The sequence below is a fragment of the Anomaloglossus baeobatrachus genome, chromosome 9 (genome assembly GCF_048569485.1).
Source record: "Anomaloglossus baeobatrachus isolate aAnoBae1 chromosome 9, aAnoBae1.hap1, whole genome shotgun sequence".
NCBI classification, from domain to species: Eukaryota; Metazoa; Chordata; class Amphibia; order Anura; family Aromobatidae; genus Anomaloglossus; species Anomaloglossus baeobatrachus.
In genome coordinates, this window is record NC_134361.1 from 164,922,548 (window position 1) to 164,940,108 (window position 17,561).

At 49.1% G+C, this 17,561-nt stretch overlaps 9 non-coding genes and 1 pseudogene across 9 annotated transcripts; all 10 read left to right on the forward strand.

The window, feature by feature from the left end:
- Positions 1-712: 712 nt before the first annotated feature.
- Positions 713-908, forward strand: LOC142253202 (U2 spliceosomal RNA). The gene has a single exon (XR_012726514.1). It is a non-coding gene; the product is annotated as a U2 spliceosomal RNA (small nuclear RNA).
- A 1,388-nt stretch (positions 909-2,296) lies between these two features.
- LOC142252657 (U2 spliceosomal RNA) lies at positions 2,297-2,487 on the forward strand. The gene has a single exon (XR_012726026.1). It is a non-coding gene; the product is annotated as a U2 spliceosomal RNA (small nuclear RNA).
- Positions 2,488-3,875: 1,388 nt separating this feature from the next.
- Positions 3,876-4,066, forward strand: LOC142252658 (U2 spliceosomal RNA). Its single transcript, XR_012726027.1, has one exon. It is a non-coding gene; the product is annotated as a U2 spliceosomal RNA (small nuclear RNA).
- A 1,388-nt stretch (positions 4,067-5,454) lies between these two features.
- On the forward strand, positions 5,455-5,621 carry LOC142253559 (U2 spliceosomal RNA; annotated as a pseudogene).
- Positions 5,622-6,302: 681 nt separating this feature from the next.
- Positions 6,303-6,498, forward strand: LOC142253203 (U2 spliceosomal RNA). The gene has a single exon (XR_012726515.1). It is a non-coding gene; the product is annotated as a U2 spliceosomal RNA (small nuclear RNA).
- Positions 6,499-7,886: 1,388 nt separating this feature from the next.
- Positions 7,887-8,077, forward strand: LOC142252659 (U2 spliceosomal RNA). The gene has a single exon (XR_012726028.1). It is a non-coding gene; the product is annotated as a U2 spliceosomal RNA (small nuclear RNA).
- A 1,388-nt stretch (positions 8,078-9,465) lies between these two features.
- LOC142253972 (U2 spliceosomal RNA) lies at positions 9,466-9,656 on the forward strand. Its single transcript, XR_012726998.1, has one exon. It is a non-coding gene; the product is annotated as a U2 spliceosomal RNA (small nuclear RNA).
- A 2,186-nt stretch (positions 9,657-11,842) lies between these two features.
- Positions 11,843-12,038, forward strand: LOC142253204 (U2 spliceosomal RNA). The gene has a single exon (XR_012726516.1). It is a non-coding gene; the product is annotated as a U2 spliceosomal RNA (small nuclear RNA).
- A 1,388-nt stretch (positions 12,039-13,426) lies between these two features.
- LOC142252660 (U2 spliceosomal RNA) lies at positions 13,427-13,617 on the forward strand. Its single transcript, XR_012726029.1, has one exon. It is a non-coding gene; the product is annotated as a U2 spliceosomal RNA (small nuclear RNA).
- Positions 13,618-15,005: 1,388 nt separating this feature from the next.
- Positions 15,006-15,196, forward strand: LOC142252662 (U2 spliceosomal RNA). Its single transcript, XR_012726031.1, has one exon. It is a non-coding gene; the product is annotated as a U2 spliceosomal RNA (small nuclear RNA).
- The last annotated feature ends 2,365 nt before the right edge of the window (positions 15,197-17,561 follow it).

The window sequence follows — 17,561 nt, forward strand, 5'->3', positions numbered from 1 at the left end:
CAATGCACACTGGAAGGTTGCGCTTGCTAGTACTCTGGGTGGATAGTATATTCATCTAGAGGAAAACATGGCCCTACCAGGATCGAGGCTATTAGACTGAGTAAGGGTGGGGGGCTATGGTACAACGTGCCCCAGGACTGACGACCCTGGAGTGAGTCTGAGCTTGCTGGCTTGGGACCCCGGCAAGCCTTGGGCTCTGTAGCACACCGTACCTTGCCTTTTCATACTTTTTGAGCATATTACCCTATCCCGGCCTTCTGGCTAGGAAGGGAAATTTTTACAATCCCGGTCGGAGGTCTGGTCAGCTTTGGGCTGAGAAACTAACACCCGGTTGGAGGTCTGGGTCAGCTTCGGCTGAGAAACCAACACCCGGTTGGAGGTCTGGGTCAGCTTCGGCTGAGAAACCAACACCCGGTTGGAGGTCCGGTTAGCCTTGGGCTGAGAAACCAACACCGGTTGACGGTCCGGGCAGTTTCGGCTGCGAAACCAACAACTAGTAGCTCTCTACTCCACTTGGGTAAGATGCCTGGGTGGACGCTGGGAGCAACGACAAGGCTCAACCAGGCTTCGGCTTGGGGGAGCACCGAAGATCCCTGACCCTTGCTGTGGCCTTCTGGCTCGGAGGGACGGGGTTGATTTTTGGGGACCCTCTCCTCACGGTGGGGTCCACACGAATCCTAGCCTTTGCACTGTTTTTGGTGTGACTTCGGTCATGCATTTTTTGTGGTGCTTTGGAAAGCTTCATTAAATCAAAATCTGTTCTTATCAGTTTAATATCTGATACGTCCCCTATCTGGGGACCATATATTAAATGGATTTTTAGAACAGGGAGATGGAAAAAGAGCTTGCTCTGTCCACTCCACGCATTGACCTGGTATTGCAGTACCTCCAGGACCGGTGCACCCCTTCTTAACCCAGTTTCCAAAAGCAGAACTCAATTCACCTGATTCATATTAGCCCGGTTTAATGAATTGGAAGAAAGCATACGTCTTCATATGCACCTCAATTTGGCCCATTCACTTTTCACACTTCCTCCTTTTGTTTTTTATCTTTCACACTTTTGACTTTCTTTATTCATCCAAATAGCTAACTCATCACCACTCAACCTGACCAACTCGGCTATGTCCCGTGCTGCAGTTCTCTGTCTTATCCAGATCATTTGCAATTGAATGGAATAGATCCCTTTTGGACAAAGTGGATTCACCTGCTGCTGCAGTGACCACAGGTGTGATAAGATCTAGAATTGGCATCTGGTGCGATCTCTCCGCTTCCACTCCAAAGAAAGTTACCTGTTTATTCCTATCATGCATTGGTTTTTGGGGTTTTCTTTGAGTAATGATGATCTCTTTAGTAGTCTGTTGGCGCCCTCTCCTGGAGGAATAGTTTGCTTGCTCTTGGACATTCTAAAAGAGAGGTCATGATAGACATTGAGCTTCTGAGCTCAATTGGGGACAGTCATGGGTGATGAATGTTTGCAACCTGCTGCAAAGCCTCATACCGCAATATAAGGAACGTCAAATACTAAGAAAGGGCGGCCTATGAAAGAATTACTACTTTCAATAAGTACACTTAAACGGCTAATTGGGAATAGAAAAACTGTAAAAAGCCCTCTGAGAAAGCCCCCCTCTAACCTTTGATAGTAAGTTTTTCTGTAGTCTGCCTGTTGATGTATTTTCCGTTTGAACTGTGCACAACATGAAGAGACGGAACACTGGCGGCTTGTCACAATGCCCCCGCTGACATCACAATAGCGCTGCTGCCTAGAAAACAAGCTGCGCAGCAGAAGTTGTTCTTTGGGTGGGAGGGTGGGCTAGTGTAAGGAGGGGGCAAGCTCTTTTTTTCCCGGGTGGTAGGGGGATGACAGGAGAAGGGATGCGGGTGGTGAGAAGGGTACAGAGGGCAGGGTTTGGGGGCTGGGAAGGAAAGGGAAAAGATTAGGGTTTGGGGATGATGAAAGGGCTTTCTACGGGTAAGGATGGCAAAGGGTGGCAGTGACGGAAAGTCAGGCAACCTGTCCTGTCCGTCTTTTTGTATCGTGAATTGGAAAGACTGCAAGGGGGAGGGGAGTTGCTTGCGCCCTAAAGGAGGAGTTATTCAGATTCATTGCAGTGGGGGGCGGCGGCTGCAAAACGCACCATTCTTCTTGTTTTTGCTCTGCAAAGCAGCCTTTTCAAGGGTTGGCTTGGGTGACAAAATGTCTTCTGTAGGCGTGGGTTTGTCTCCCTCTCGCTCTCTCTCCCTAAGATGTGTCCGGCATAGGCCAGGGTGCCACTCGAGGCCCAAACCAATTCTGGTTATCGCTTCTCGGCCTTTTGGCTAAGATCAAGTGTAGTATCTGTTCTTATCAGTTTAATATCTGATACGTCCCCTATCTGGGGACCATATATTAAATGGATTTTTAGAACAGGGAGATGGAAAAAGAGCTTGCTCTGTCCACTCCACGCATTGACCTGGTATTGCAGTACCTCCAGGACCGGTGCACCCCTTCTTAACCCAGTTTCCAAAAGCAGAACTCAATTCACCTGATTCATATTAGCCCGGTTTAATGAATTGGAAGAAAGCATACGTCTTCATATGCACCTCAATTTGGCCCATTCACTTTTCACACTTCCTCCTTTTGTTTTTTATCTTTCACACTTTTGACTTTCTTTATTCATCCAAATAGCAAACTCATCACCACTCAACCTGACCAACTCGGCTATGTCCCGTGCTGCAGTTCTCTGTCTTATCTAGATCATTTGCAATTGAATGGAATAGATCCCTTTTGGACAAAGTGGATTCACCTGCTGCTGCAGTGACCACAGGTGTGATAAGATCTAGAATTGGCATCTGGTGCGATCTCTCCGCTTCCACTCCAAAGAAAGTTACCTGTTTATTCCTATCATGCATTGGTTTTTGGGGTTTTCTTTGAGTAATGATGATCTCTTTAGTAGTCTGTTGGCGCCCTCTCCTGGAGGAATAGTTTGCTTGCTCTTGGACATTCTAAAAGAGAGGTCATGATAGACATTGAGCTTCTGAGCTCAATTGGGGACAGTCATGGGTGATGAATGTTTGCAACCTGCTGCAAAGCCTCATACCGCAATATAAGGAACGTCAAATACTAAGAAAGGGCGGCCTATGAAAGAATTACTACTTTCAATAAGTACACTTAAACGGCTAATTGGGAATAGAAAAACTGTAAAAAGCCCTCTGAGAAAGCCCCCCTCTAACCTTTGATAGTAAGTTTTTCTGTAGTCTGCCTGTTGATGTATTTTCCGTTTGAACTGTGCACAACATGAAGAGACGGAACACTGGCGGCTTGTCACAATGCCCCCGCTGACATCACAATAGCGCTGCTGCCTAGAAAACAAGCTGCGCAGCAGAAGTTGTTCTTTGGGTGGGAGGGTGGGCTAGTGTAAGGAGGGGGCAAGCTCTTTTTTTCCCGGGTGGTAGGGGGATGACAGGAGAAGGGATGCGGGTGGTGAGAAGGGTACAGAGGGCAGGGTTTGGGGGCTGGGAAGGAAAGGGAAAAGATTAGGGTTTGGGGATGATGAAAGGGCTTTCTACGGGTAAGGATGGCAAAGGGTGGCAGTGACGGAAAGTCAGGCAACCTGTCCTGTCCGTCTTTTTGTATCGTGAATTGGAAAGACTGCAAGGGGGAGGGGAGTTGCTTGCGCCCTAAAGGAGGAGTTATTCAGATTCATTGCAGTGGGGGGCGGCGGCTGCAAAACGCACCATTCTTCTTGTTTTTGCTCTGCAAAGCAGCCTTTTCAAGGGTTGGCTTGGGTGACAAAATGTCTTCTGTAGGCGTGGGTTTGTCTCCCTCTCGCTCTCTCTCCCTAAGATGTGTCCGGCATAGGCCAGGGTGCCACTCGAGGCCCAAACCAATTCTGGTTATCGCTTCTCGGCCTTTTGGCTAAGATCAAGTGTAGTATCTGTTCTTATCAGTTTAATATCTGATACGTCCCCTATCTGGGGACCATATATTAAATGGATTTTTAGAACAGGGAGATGGAAAAAGAGCTTGCTCTGTCCACTCCACGCATTGACCTGGTATTGCAGTACCTCCAGGACCGGTGCACCCCTTCTTAACCCAGTTTCCAAAAGCAGAACTCAATTCACCTGATTCATATTAGCCCGGTTTAATGAATTGGAAGAAAGCATACGTCTTCATATGCACCTCAATTTGGCCCATTCACTTTTCACACTTCCTCCTTTTGTTTTTTATCTTTCACACTTTTGACTTTCTTTATTCATCCAAATAGCAAACTCATCACCACTCAACCTGACCAACTCGGCTATGTCCCGTGCTGCAGTTCTCTGTCTTATCTAGATCATTTGCAATTGAATGGAATAGATCCCTTTTGGACAAAGTGGATTCACCTGCTGCTGCAGTGACCACAGGTGTGATAAGATCTAGAATTGGCATCTGGTGCGATCTCTCCGCTTCCACTCCAAAGAAAGTTACCTGTTTATTCCTATCATGCATTGGTTTTTGGGGTTTTCTTTGAGTAATGATGATCTCTTTAGTAGTCTGTTGGCGCCCTCTCCTGGAGGAATAGTTTGCTTGCTCTTGGACATTCTAAAAGAGAGGTCATGATAGACATTGAGCTTCTGAGCTCAATTGGGGACAGTCATGGGTGATGAATGTTTGCAACCTGCTGCAAAGCCTCATACCGCAATATAAGGAACGTCAAATACTAAGAAAGGGCGGCCTATGAAAGAATTACTACTTTCAATAAGTACACTTAAACGGCTAATTGGGAATAGAAAAACTGTAAAAAGCCCTCTGAGAAAGCCCCCCTCTAACCTTTGATAGTAAGTTTTTCTGTAGTCTGCCTGTTGATGTATTTTCCGTTTGAACTGTGCACAACATGAAGAGACGGAACACTGGCGGCTTGTCACAATGCCCCCGCTGACATCACAATAGCGCTGCTGCCTAGAAAACAAGCTGCGCAGCAGAAGTTGTTCTTTGGGTGGGAGGGTGGGCTAGTGTAAGGAGGGGGCAAGCTCTTTTTTTCCCGGGTGGTAGGGGGATGACAGGAGAAGGGATGCGGGTGGTGAGAAGGGTACAGAGGGCAGGGTTTGGGGGCTGGGAAGGAAAGGGAAAAGATTAGGGTTTGGGGATGATGAAAGGGCTTTCTACGGGTAAGGATGGCAAAGGGTGGCAGTGACGGAAAGTCAGGCAACCTGTCCTGTCCGTCTTTTTGTATCGTGAATTGGAAAGACTGCAAGGGGGAGGGGAGTTGCTTGCGCCCTAAAGGAGGAGTTATTCAGATTCATTGCAGTGGGGGGCGGCGGCTGCAAAACGCACCATTCTTCTTGTTTTTGCTCTGCAAAGCAGCCTTTTCAAGGGTTGGCTTGGGTGACAAAATGTCTTCTGTAGGTGTGGGTTTGTCTCCCTCTCGCTCTCTCTCCCTAAGATGTGTCCGGCATAGGCCAGGGTGCCACTCGAGGCCCAAACCAATTCTGGTTATCGCTTCTCGGCCTTTTGGCTAAGATCAAGTGTAGTATCTGTTCTGGTTATCGCTTCTCGGCCTTTTGGCTAAGATCAAGTGTAGTGTTGTTCGAAGAGGTGGTTTAAGCTCCAGGCCACCTTAGTACAATGATACAATGCACACTGGAAGGTTGCGCTTGCTAGTACTCTGGGTGGATAGTATATTCATCTAGAGGAAAACATGGCCCTACCAGGATCGAGGCTATTAGACTGAGTAAGGGTGGGGGGCTATGGTACAACGTGCCCCAGGACTGACGACCCTGGAGTGAGTCTGAGCTTGCTGGCTTGGGACCCCGGCAAGCCTTGGGCTCTGTAGCACACCGTACCTTGCCTTTTCATACTTTTTGAGCATATTACCCTATCCCGGCCTTCTGGCTAGGAAGGGAAATTTTTATAATCCCGGTCGGAGGTCTGGTCAGCTTTGGGCTGAGAAACTAACACCCGGTTGGAGGTCTGGGTCAGCTTCGGCTGAGAAACCAACACCCGGTTGGAGGTCTGGGTCAGCTTCGGCTGAGAAACCAACACCCGGTTGGAGGTCCGGTTAGCCTTGGGCTGAGAAACCAACACCGGTTGACGGTCCGGGCAGTTTCGGCTGCGAAACCAACAACTAGTAGCTCTCTACTCCACTTGGGTAAGATGCCTGGGTGGACGCTGGGAGCAACGACAAGGCTCAACCAGGCTTCGGCTTGGGGGAGCACCGAAGATCCCTGACCCTTGCTGTGGCCTTCTGGCTCGGAGGGACGGGGTTGATTTTTGGGGACCCTCTCCTCACGGTGGGGTCCACACGAATCCTAGCCTTTGCACTGTTTTTGGTGTGACTTCGGTCATGCATTTTTTGTGGTGCTTTGGAAAGCTTCATTAAATCAAAATCTGTTCTTATCAGTTTAATATCTGATACGTCCCCTATCTGGGGACCATATATTAAATGGATTTTTAGAACAGGGAGATGGAAAAAGAGCTTGCTCTGTCCACTCCACGCATTGACCTGGTATTGCAGTACCTCCAGGACCGGTGCACCCCTTCTTAACCCAGTTTCCAAAAGCAGAACTCAATTCACCTGATTCATATTAGCCCGGTTTAATGAATTGGAAGAAAGCATACGTCTTCATATGCACCTCAATTTGGCCCATTCACTTTTCACACTTCCTCCTTTTGTTTTTTATCTTTCACACTTTTGACTTTCTTTATTCATCCAAATAGCAAACTCATCACCACTCAACCTGACCAACTCGGCTATGTCCCGTGCTGCAGTTCTCTGTCTTATCTAGATCATTTGCAATTGAATGGAATAGATCCCTTTTGGACAAAGTGGATTCACCTGCTGCTGCAGTGACCACAGGTGTGATAAGATCTAGAATTGGCATCTGGTGCGATCTCTCCGCTTCCACTCCAAAGAAAGTTACCTGTTTATTCCTATCATGCATTGGTTTTTGGGGTTTTCTTTGAGTAATGATGATCTCTTTAGTAGTCTGTTGGCGCCCTCTCCTGGAGGAATAGTTTGCTTGCTCTTGGACATTCTAAAAGAGAGGTCATGATAGACATTGAGCTTCTGAGCTCAATTGGGGACAGTCATGGGTGATGAATGTTTGCAACCTGCTGCAAAGCCTCATACCGCAATATAAGGAACGTCAAATACTAAGAAAGGGCGGCCTATGAAAGAATTACTACTTTCAATAAGTACACTTAAACGGCTAATTGGGAATAGAAAAACTGTAAAAAGCCCTCTGAGAAAGCCCCCCTCTAACCTTTGATAGTAAGTTTTTCTGTAGTCTGCCTGTTGATGTATTTTCCGTTTGAACTGTGCACAACATGAAGAGACGGAACACTGGCGGCTTGTCACAATGCCCCCGCTGACATCACAATAGCGCTGCTGCCTAGAAAACAAGCTGCGCAGCAGAAGTTGTTCTTTGGGTGGGAGGGTGGGCTAGTGTAAGGAGGGGGCAAGCTCTTTTTTTCCCGGGTGGTAGGGGGATGACAGGAGAAGGGATGCGGGTGGTGAGAAGGGTACAGAGGGCAGGGTTTGGGGGCTGGGAAGGAAAGGGAAAAGATTAGGGTTTGGGGATGATGAAAGGGCTTTCTACGGGTAAGGATGGCAAAGGGTGGCAGTGACGGAAAGTCAGGCAACCTGTCCTGTCCGTCTTTTTGTATCGTGAATTGGAAAGACTGCAAGGGGGAGGGGAGTTGCTTGCGCCCTAAAGGAGGAGTTATTCAGATTCATTGCAGTGGGGGGCGGCGGCTGCAAAACGCACCATTCTTCTTGTTTTTGCTCTGCAAAGCAGCCTTTTCAAGGGTTGGCTTGGGTGACAAAATGTCTTCTGTAGGCGTGGGTTTGTCTCCCTCTCGCTCTCTCTCCCTAATATGTGTCCGGCATAGGCCAGGGTGCCACTCGAGGCCCAAACCAATTCTGGTTATCGCTTCTCGGCCTTTTGGCTAAGATCAAGTGTAGTATCTGTTCTTATCAGTTTAATATCTGATACGTCCCCTATCTGGGGACCATATATTAAATGGATTTTTAGAACAGGGAGATGGAAAAAGAGCTTGCTCTGTCCACTCCACGCATTGACCTGGTATTGCAGTACCTCCAGGACCGGTGCACCCCTTCTTAACCCAGTTTCCAAAAGCAGAACTCAATTCACCTGATTCATATTAGCCCGGTTTAATGAATTGGAAGAAAGCATACGTCTTCATATGCACCTCAATTTGGCCCATTCACTTTTCACACTTCCTCCTTTTGTTTTTTATCTTTCACACTTTTGACTTTCTTTATTCATCCAAATAGCAAACTCATCACCACTCAACCTGACCAACTCGGCTATGTCCCGTGCTGCAGTTCTCTGTCTTATCTAGATCATTTGCAATTGAATGGAATAGATCCCTTTTGGACAAAGTGGATTCACCTGCTGCTGCAGTGACCACAGGTGTGATAAGATCTAGAATTGGCATCTGGTGCGATCTCTCCGCTTCCACTCCAAAGAAAGTTACCTGTTTATTCCTATCATGCATTGGTTTTTGGGGTTTTCTTTGAGTAATGATGATCTCTTTAGTAGTCTGTTGGCGCCCTCTCCTGGAGGAATAGTTTGCTTGCTCTTGGACATTCTAAAAGAGAGGTCATGATAGACATTGAGCTTCTGAGCTCAATTGGGGACAGTCATGGGTGATGAATGTTTGCAACCTGCTGCAAAGCCTCATACCGCAATATAAGGAACGTCAAATACTAAGAAAGGGCGGCCTATGAAAGAATTACTACTTTCAATAAGTACACTTAAACGGCTAATTGGGAATAGAAAAACTGTAAAAAGCCCTCTGAGAAAGCCCCCCTCTAACCTTTGATAGTAAGTTTTTCTGTAGTCTGCCTGTTGATGTATTTTCCGTTTGAACTGTGCACAACATGAAGAGACGGAACACTGGCGGCTTGTCACAATGCCCCCGCTGACATCACAATAGCGCTGCTGCCTAGAAAACAAGCTGCGCAGCAGAAGTTGTTCTTTGGGTGGGAGGGTGGGCTAGTGTAAGGAGGGGGCAAGCTCTTTTTTTCCCGGGTGGTAGGGGGATGACAGGAGAAGGGATGCGGGTGGTGAGAAGGGTACAGAGGGCAGGGTTTGGGGGCTGGGAAGGAAAGGGAAAAGATTAGGGTTTGGGGATGATGAAAGGGCTTTCTACAGGTAAGGATGGCAAAGGGTGGCAGTGACGGAAAGTCAGGCAACCTGTCCTGTCCGTCTTTTTGTATCGTGAATTGGAAAGACTGCAAGGGGGAGGGGAGTTGCTTGCGCCCTAAAGGAGGAGTTATTCAGATTCATTGCAGTGGGGGGCGGCGGCTGCAAAACGCACCATTCTTCTTGTTTTTGCTCTGCAAAGCAGCCTTTTCAAGGGTTGGCTTGGGTGACAAAATGTCTTCTGTAGGCGTGGGTTTGTCTCCCTCTCGCTCTCTCTCCCTAAGATGTGTCCGGCATAGGCCAGGGTGCCACTCGAGGCCCAAACCAATTCTGGTTATCGCTTCTCGGCCTTTTGGCTAAGATCAAGTGTAGTATCTGTTCTTATCAGTTTAATATCTGATACGTCCCCTATCTGGGGACCATATATTAAATGGATTTTTAGAACAGGGAGATGGAAAAAGAGCTTGCTCTGTCCACTCCACGCATTGACCTGGTATTGCAGTACCTCCAGGATCGGTGCACCCCTTCTTAACCCAGTTTCCAAAAGCAGAACTCAATTCACCTGATTCATATTAGCCCGGTTTAATGAATTGGAAGAAAGCATACGTCTTCATATGCACCTCAATTTGGCCCATTCACTTTTCACACTTCCTCCTTTTGTTTTTTATCTTTCACACTTTTGACTTTCTTTATTCATCCAAATAGCAAACTCATCACCACTCAACCTGACCAACTCGGCTATGTCCCGTGCTGCAGTTCTCTGTCTTATCTAGATCATTTGCAATTGAATGGAATAGATCCCTTTTGGACAAAGTGGATTCACCTGCTGCTGCAGTGACCACAGGTGTGATAAGATCTAGAATTGGCATCTGGTGCGATCTCTCCGCTTCCACTCCAAAGAAAGTTACCTGTTTATTCCTATCATGCATTGGTTTTTGGGGTTTTCTTTGAGTAATGATGATCTCTTTAGTAGTCTGTTGGCGCCCTCTCCTGGAGGAATAGTTTGCTTGCTCTTGGACATTCTAAAAGAGAGGTCATGATAGACATTGAGCTTCTGAGCTCAATTGGGGACAGTCATGGGTGATGAATGTTTGCAACCTGCTGCAAAGCCTCATACCGCAATATAAGGAACGTCAAATACTAAGAAAGGGCGGCCTATGAAAGAATTACTACTTTCAATAAGTACACTTAAACGGCTAATTGGGAATAGAAAAACTGTAAAAAGCCCTCTGAGAAAGCCCCCCTCTAACCTTTGATAGTAAGTTTTTCTGTAGTCTGCCTGTTGATGTATTTTCCGTTTGAACTGTGCACAACATGAAGAGACGGAACACTGGCGGCTTGTCACAATGCCCCCGCTGACATCACAATAGCGCTGCTGCCTAGAAAACAAGCTGCGCAGCAGAAGTTGTTCTTTGGGTGGGAGGGTGGGCTAGTGTAAGGAGGGGGCAAGCTCTTTTTTTCCCGGGTGGTAGGGGGATGACAGGAGAAGGGATGCGGGTGGTGAGAAGGGTACAGAGGGCAGGGTTTGGGGGCTGGGAAGGAAAGGGAAAAGATTAGGGTTTGGGGATGATGAAAGGGCTTTCTACGGGTAAGGATGGCAAAGGGTGGCAGTGACGGAAAGTCAGGCAACCTGTCCTGTCCGTCTTTTTGTATCGTGAATTGGAAAGACTGCAAGGGGGAGGGGAGTTGCTTGCGCCCTAAAGGAGGAGTTATTCAGATTCATTGCAGTGGGGGGCGGCGGCTGCAAAACGCACCATTCTTCTTGTTTTTGCTCTGCAAAGCAGCCTTTTCAAGGGTTGGCTTGGGTGACAAAATGTCTTCTGTAGGCGTGGGTTTGTCTCCCTCTCGCTCTCTCTCCCTAAGATGTGTCCGGCATAGGCCAGGGTGCCACTCGAGGCCCAAACCAATTCTGGTTATCGCTTCTCGGCCTTTTGGCTAAGATCAAGTGTAGTGTTGTTCGAAGAGGTGGTTTAAGCTCCAGGCCACCTTAGTACAATGATACAATGCACACTGGAAGGTTGCGCTTGCTAGTACTCTGGGTGGATAGTATATTCATCTAGAGGAAAACATGGCCCTACCAGGATCGAGGCTATTAGACTGAGTAAGGGTGGGGGGCTATGGTACAACGTGCCCCAGGACTGACGACCCTGGAGTGAGTCTGAGCTTGCTGGCTTGGGACCCCGGCAAGCCTTGGGCTCTGTAGCACACCGTACCTTGCCTTTTCATACTTTTTGAGCATATTACCCTATCCCGGCCTTCTGGCTAGGAAGGGAAATTTTTATAATCCCGGTCGGAGGTCTGGTCAGCTTTGGGCTGAGAAACTAACACCCGGTTGGAGGTCCGGGTCAGCTTCGGCTGAGAAACCAACACCCGGTTGGAGGTCTGGGTCAGCTTCGGCTGAGAAACCAACACCCGGTTGGAGGTCCGGTTAGCCTTGGGCTGAGAAACCAACACCGGTTGACGGTCCGGGCAGTTTCGGCTGCGAAACCAACAACTAGTAGCTCTCTACTCCACTTGGGTAAGATGCCTGGGTGGACGCTGGGAGCAACGACAAGGCTCAACCAGGCTTCGGCTTGGGGGAGCACCGAAGATCCCTGACCCTTGCTGTGGCCTTCTGGCTCGGAGGGACGGGGTTGATTTTTGGGGACCCTCTCCTCACGGTGGGGTCCACACGAATCCTAGCCTTTGCACTGTTTTTGGTGTGACTTCGGTCATGCATTTTTTGTGGTGCTTTGGAAAGCTTCATTAAATCAAAATCTGTTCTTATCAGTTTAATATCTGATACGTCCCCTATCTGGGGACCATATATTAAATGGATTTTTAGAACAGGGAGATGGAAAAAGAGCTTGCTCTGTCCACTCCACGCATTGACCTGGTATTGCAGTACCTCCAGGACCGGTGCACCCCTTCTTAACCCAGTTTCCAAAAGCAGAACTCAATTCACCTGATTCATATTAGCCCGGTTTAATGAATTGGAAGAAAGCATACGTCTTCATATGCACCTCAATTTGGCCCATTCACTTTTCACACTTCCTCCTTTTGTTTTTTATCTTTCACACTTTTGACTTTCTTTATTCATCCAAATAGCAAACTCATCACCACTCAACCTGACCAACTCGGCTATGTCCCGTGCTGCAGTTCTCTGTCTTATCTAGATCATTTGCAATTGAATGGAATAGATCCCTTTTGGACAAAGTGGATTCACCTGCTGCTGCAGTGACCACAGGTGTGATAAGATCTAGAATTGGCATCTGGTGCGATCTCTCCGCTTCCACTCCAAAGAAAGTTACCTGTTTATTCCTATCATGCATTGGTTTTTGGGGTTTTCTTTGAGTAATGATGATCTCTTTAGTAGTCTGTTGGCGCCCTCTCCTGGAGGAATAGTTTGCTTGCTCTTGGACATTCTAAAAGAGAGGTCATGATAGACATTGAGCTTCTGAGCTCAATTGGGGACAGTCATGGGTGATGAATGTTTGCAACCTGCTGCAAAGCCTCATACCGCAATATAAGGAACGTCAAATACTAAGAAAGGGCGGCCTATGAAAGAATTACTACTTTCAATAAGTACACTTAAACGGCTAATTGGGAATAGAAAAACTGTAAAAAGCCCTCTGAGAAAGCCCCCCTCTAACCTTTGATAGTAAGTTTTTCTGTAGTCTGCCTGTTGATGTATTTTCCGTTTGAACTGTGCACAACATGAAGAGACGGAACACTGGCGGCTTGTCACAATGCCCCCGCTGACATCACAATAGCGCTGCTGCCTAGAAAACAAGCTGCGCAGCAGAAGTTGTTCTTTGGGTGGGAGGGTGGGCTAGTGTAAGGAGGGGGCAAGCTCTTTTTTTCCCGGGTGGTAGGGGGATGACAGGAGAAGGGATGCGGGTGGTGAGAAGGGTACAGAGGGCAGGGTTTGGGGGCTGGGAAGGAAAGGGAAAAGATTAGGGTTTGGGGATGATGAAAGGGCTTTCTACGGGTAAGGATGGCAAAGGGTGGCAGTGACGGAAAGTCAGGCAACCTGTCCTGTCCGTCTTTTTGTATCGTGAATTGGAAAGACTGCAAGGGGGAGGGGAGTTGCTTGCGCCCTAAAGGAGGAGTTATTCAGATTCATTGCAGTGGGGGGCGGCGGCTGCAAAACGCACCATTCTTCTTGTTTTTGCTCTGCAAAGCAGCCTTTTCAAGGGTTGGCTTGGGTGACAAAATGTCTTCTGTAGGCGTGGGTTTGTCTCCCTCTCGCTCTCTCTCCCTAAGATGTGTCCGGCATAGGCCAGGGTGCCACTCGAGGCCCAAACCAATTCTGGTTATCGCTTCTCGGCCTTTTGGCTAAGATCAAGTGTAGTATCTGTTCTTATCAGTTTAATATCTGATACGTCCCCTATCTGGGGACCATATATTAAATGGATTTTTAGAACAGGGAGATGGAAAAAGAGCTTGCTCTGTCCACTCCACGCATTGACCTGGTATTGCAGTACCTCCAGGACCGGTGCACCCCTTCTTAACCCAGTTTCCAAAAGCAGAACTCAATTCACCTGATTCATATTAGCCCGGTTTAATGAATTGGAAGAAAGCATACGTCTTCATATGCACCTCAATTTGGCCCATTCACTTTTCACACTTCCTCCTTTTGTTTTTTATCTTTCACACTTTTGACTTTCTTTATTCATCCAAATAGCAAACTCATCACCACTCAACCTGACCAACTCGGCTATGTCCCGTGCTGCAGTTCTCTGTCTTATCTAGATCATTTGCAATTGAATGGAATAGATCCCTTTTGGACAAAGTGGATTCACCTGCTGCTGCAGTGACCACAGGTGTGATAAGATCTAGAATTGGCATCTGGTGCGATCTCTCCGCTTCCACTCCAAAGAAAGTTACCTGTTTATTCCTATCATGCATTGGTTTTTGGGGTTTTCTTTGAGTAATGATGATCTCTTTAGTAGTCTGTTGGCGCCCTCTCCTGGAGGAATAGTTTGCTTGCTCTTGGACATTCTAAAAGAGAGGTCATAATAGACATTGAGCTTCTGAGCTCAATTGGGGACAGTCATGGGTGATGAATGTTTGCAACCTGCTGCAAAGCCTCATACCGCAATATAAGGAACGTCAAATACTAAGAAAGGGCGGCCTATGAAAGAATTACTACTTTCAATAAGTACACTTAAACGGCTAATTGGGAATAGAAAAACTGTAAAAAGCCCTCTGAGAAAGCCCCCCTCTAACCTTTGATAGTAAGTTTTTCTGTAGTCTGCCTGTTGATGTATTTTCCGTTTGAACTGTGCACAACATGAAGAGACGGAACACTGGCGGCTTGTCACAATGCCCCCGCTGACATCACAATAGCGCTGCTGCCTAGAAAACAAGCTGCGCAGCAGAAGTTGTTCTTTGGGTGGGAGGGTGGGCTAGTGTAAGGAGGGGGCAAGCTCTTTTTTTCCCGGGTGGTAGGGGGATGACAGGAGAAGGGATGCGGGTGGTGAGAAGGGCACAGAGGGCAGGGTTTGGGGGCTGGGAAGGAAAGGGAAAAGATTAGGGTTTGGGGATGATGAAAGGGCTTTCTACGGGTAAGGATGGCAAAGGGTGGCAGTGACGGAAAGTCAGGCAACCTGTCCTGTCCGTCTTTTTGTATCGTGAATTGGAAAGACTGCAAGGGGGAGGGGAGTTGCTTGCGCCCTAAAGGAGGAGTTATTCAGATTCATTGCAGTGGGGGGCGGCGGCTGCAAAACGCACCATTCTTCTTGTTTTTGCTCTGCAAAGCAGCCTTTTCAAGGGTTGGCTTGGGTGACAAAATGTCTTCTGTAGGCGTGGGTTTGTCTCCCTCTCGCTCTCTCTCCCTAAGATGTGTCCGGCATAGGCCAGGGTGCCACTCGAGGCCCAAACCAATTCTGGTTATCGCTTCTCGGCCTTTTGGCTAAGATCAAGTGTAGTATCTGTTCTTATCAGTTTAATATCTGATACGTCCCCTATCTGGGGACCATATATTAAATGGATTTTTAGAACAGGGAGATGGAAAAAGAGCTTGCTCTGTCCACTCCACGCATTGACCTGGTATTGCAGTACCTCCAGGACCGGTGCACCCCTTCTTAACCCAGTTTCCAAAAGCAGAACTCAATTCACCTGATTCATATTAGCCCGGTTTAATGAATTGGAAGAAAGCATACGTCTTTGTGACGCCCTGGCACAGCCAGGTTGTCACATAAAGAGTTAATCCTCCTTGGTAATATGATCTCACACGGTGCAGCATGACAAAGCACAGCCCCCAGTGTAAGGGAAAAGCAGAGGGGAGGGGCTGGGGCAGAGAGTGTGGAGAGGTCAGAGAGAACAGAGGTCTGGAGTTTAGCTCCCGGCTGGGAGTGAAGGGTTCTCCAAGAGGGCCGGGGCAGGCCGTAGTGAGGAAGGGGCCAGAACAGGTAGCCGGAGCCGGGCGGTGGCCCCTCGGTACCTGGGTTCCCGGATCACTACAGGGGAGTGATTCCCCGTCCCCGGCTGAGGAGAAAGAGGAAGAGAGAGAGGAGGAAAAGACACTTGCTGCAGGGAAAGAACAACCAGGGCTGCTGCGCCGTGTGTGGGATACAAACACCCCCGTACCGAAGGCTGCGGACACCGGCAATTCTTAGTTCACCAGTGACTCCGTGTGACTTTATTGTGAGTACACTCGTGCCCTCGGGCACTGCACTGCAGCACTGCGCCCTGCCGCCCCCTGCTTACCCCATCACCGGGCCCCGGGACAACCAACCCCCCTACCCACGGAGGGGACATAACAACTACGCTGCTCCATATCACCGCTCCCGGGATCCCCTTCTAGAGCAGCGGTGGTGTTCCACCATCACCACAACCGTGGGACAATCTCCCCTAACAAAACCCCCTTTTACTGTGGAGCCTGGGATCACAGACCGGGTCAAGCTGCCGTGATACCCACAGAAGTGACTCTGTGGCCCGGATCTGAGTACCCCTGGTCCCCGGGCGAAACATTTGGCGTCACGAACAGGATCGAACCCATCCAGTTACCTGGAGGAAGTGCGCCTTATTCTGGACTGTCAGCGGTGATCCGCTGCAAAAATCTTGAAATCCGCCATTTTAGCCGCCATTTTAGGCGCCAAAAACAACAACTTGGCGCCTTCTTCTCCGAGCGGTGGGCGCGAAAAAGAGGCTCCGCCCCCTGAGAACGCGGGCGGAAGTGAAGCTCCGGAGGACCGGAAGCGAAAAGAGAAACTTTAAAAGCTGCTGGAAGGACTGCTCCCGAGTACCAGGGGGGAGCAGAAAGAAGGAACCGCAGCTTATGTGACAAGGACTGTACAGGCAGGGACGCCAGGACTCTGCCAACATTTGGTTCCTGGAGAGGCCGCCGCAGCGATGCACCGACCCGTTACCCCTGTTACTGGTAGCGGAGCCCGCAGCGCCTGTTGGAGAGGACCCAGACCTGGGGTCCCCAGGCCTCACCTTTGTCACCACCATGCCACCGGCCCCGGCAGTCCGCCCGGCTGCGACGGAGATGACGACGGCTCCGGCAGTCCGCCCGGCCGCAACGGCAGCGAAGTACCGGTCCCGGTGACCAATTTGGGGCTGTTCCTGGACTGGGGTCAAGGGGTGCTGCCTGGGTTTTAGGGGCAGCACCAAGGCTAGGTTGTTTGGGTGGGTGACTAAAGGACCCGTTACACAGTTATTATTAAAAGTGTTATTTGTTGTTGCAACGTTGAAGCAATGTGCATCCCGCTGTGGGAAGATTGAAAATGTTTAAAATGTTTTATTCTTTTCCAGTTTAATAAAATGTCGGTGCCTAGCCGGCCCGAGGACGGGCCGTGTTTTACCAGGGGGGTGTGTGACGCCCTGGCACAGCCAGGTTGTCACATAAAGAGTTAATCCTCCTTGGTAATATGATCTCACACGGTGCAGCATGACAAAGCACAGCCCCCAGTGTAAGGGAAAAGCAGAGGGGAGGGGCTGGGGCAGAGAGTGTGGAGAGGTCAGAGAGAACAGAGGTCTGGAGTTTAGCTCCCGGCTGGGAGTGAAGGGTTCTCCAAGAGGGCCGGGGCAGGCCGTAGTGAGGAAGGGGCCAGAACAGGTAGCCGGAGCCGGGCGGTGGCCCCTCGGTACCTGGGTTCCCGGATCACTACAGGGGAGTGATTCCCCGTCCCCGGCTGAGGAGAAAGAGGAAGAGAGAGAGGAGGAAAAGACACTTGCTGCAGGGAAAGAACAACCAGGGCTGCTGCGCCGTGTGTGGGATACAAACACCCCCGTACCGAAGGCTGCGGACACCGGCAATTCTTAGTTCACCAGTGACTCCGTGTGACTTTATTGTGAGTACACTCGTGCCCTCGGGCACTGCACTGCAGCACTGCGCCCTGCCGCCCCCTGCTTACCCCATCACCGGGCCCCGGGACAACCAACCCCCCTACCCACGGAGGGGACATAACAACTACGCTGCTCCATATCACCGCTCCCGGGAT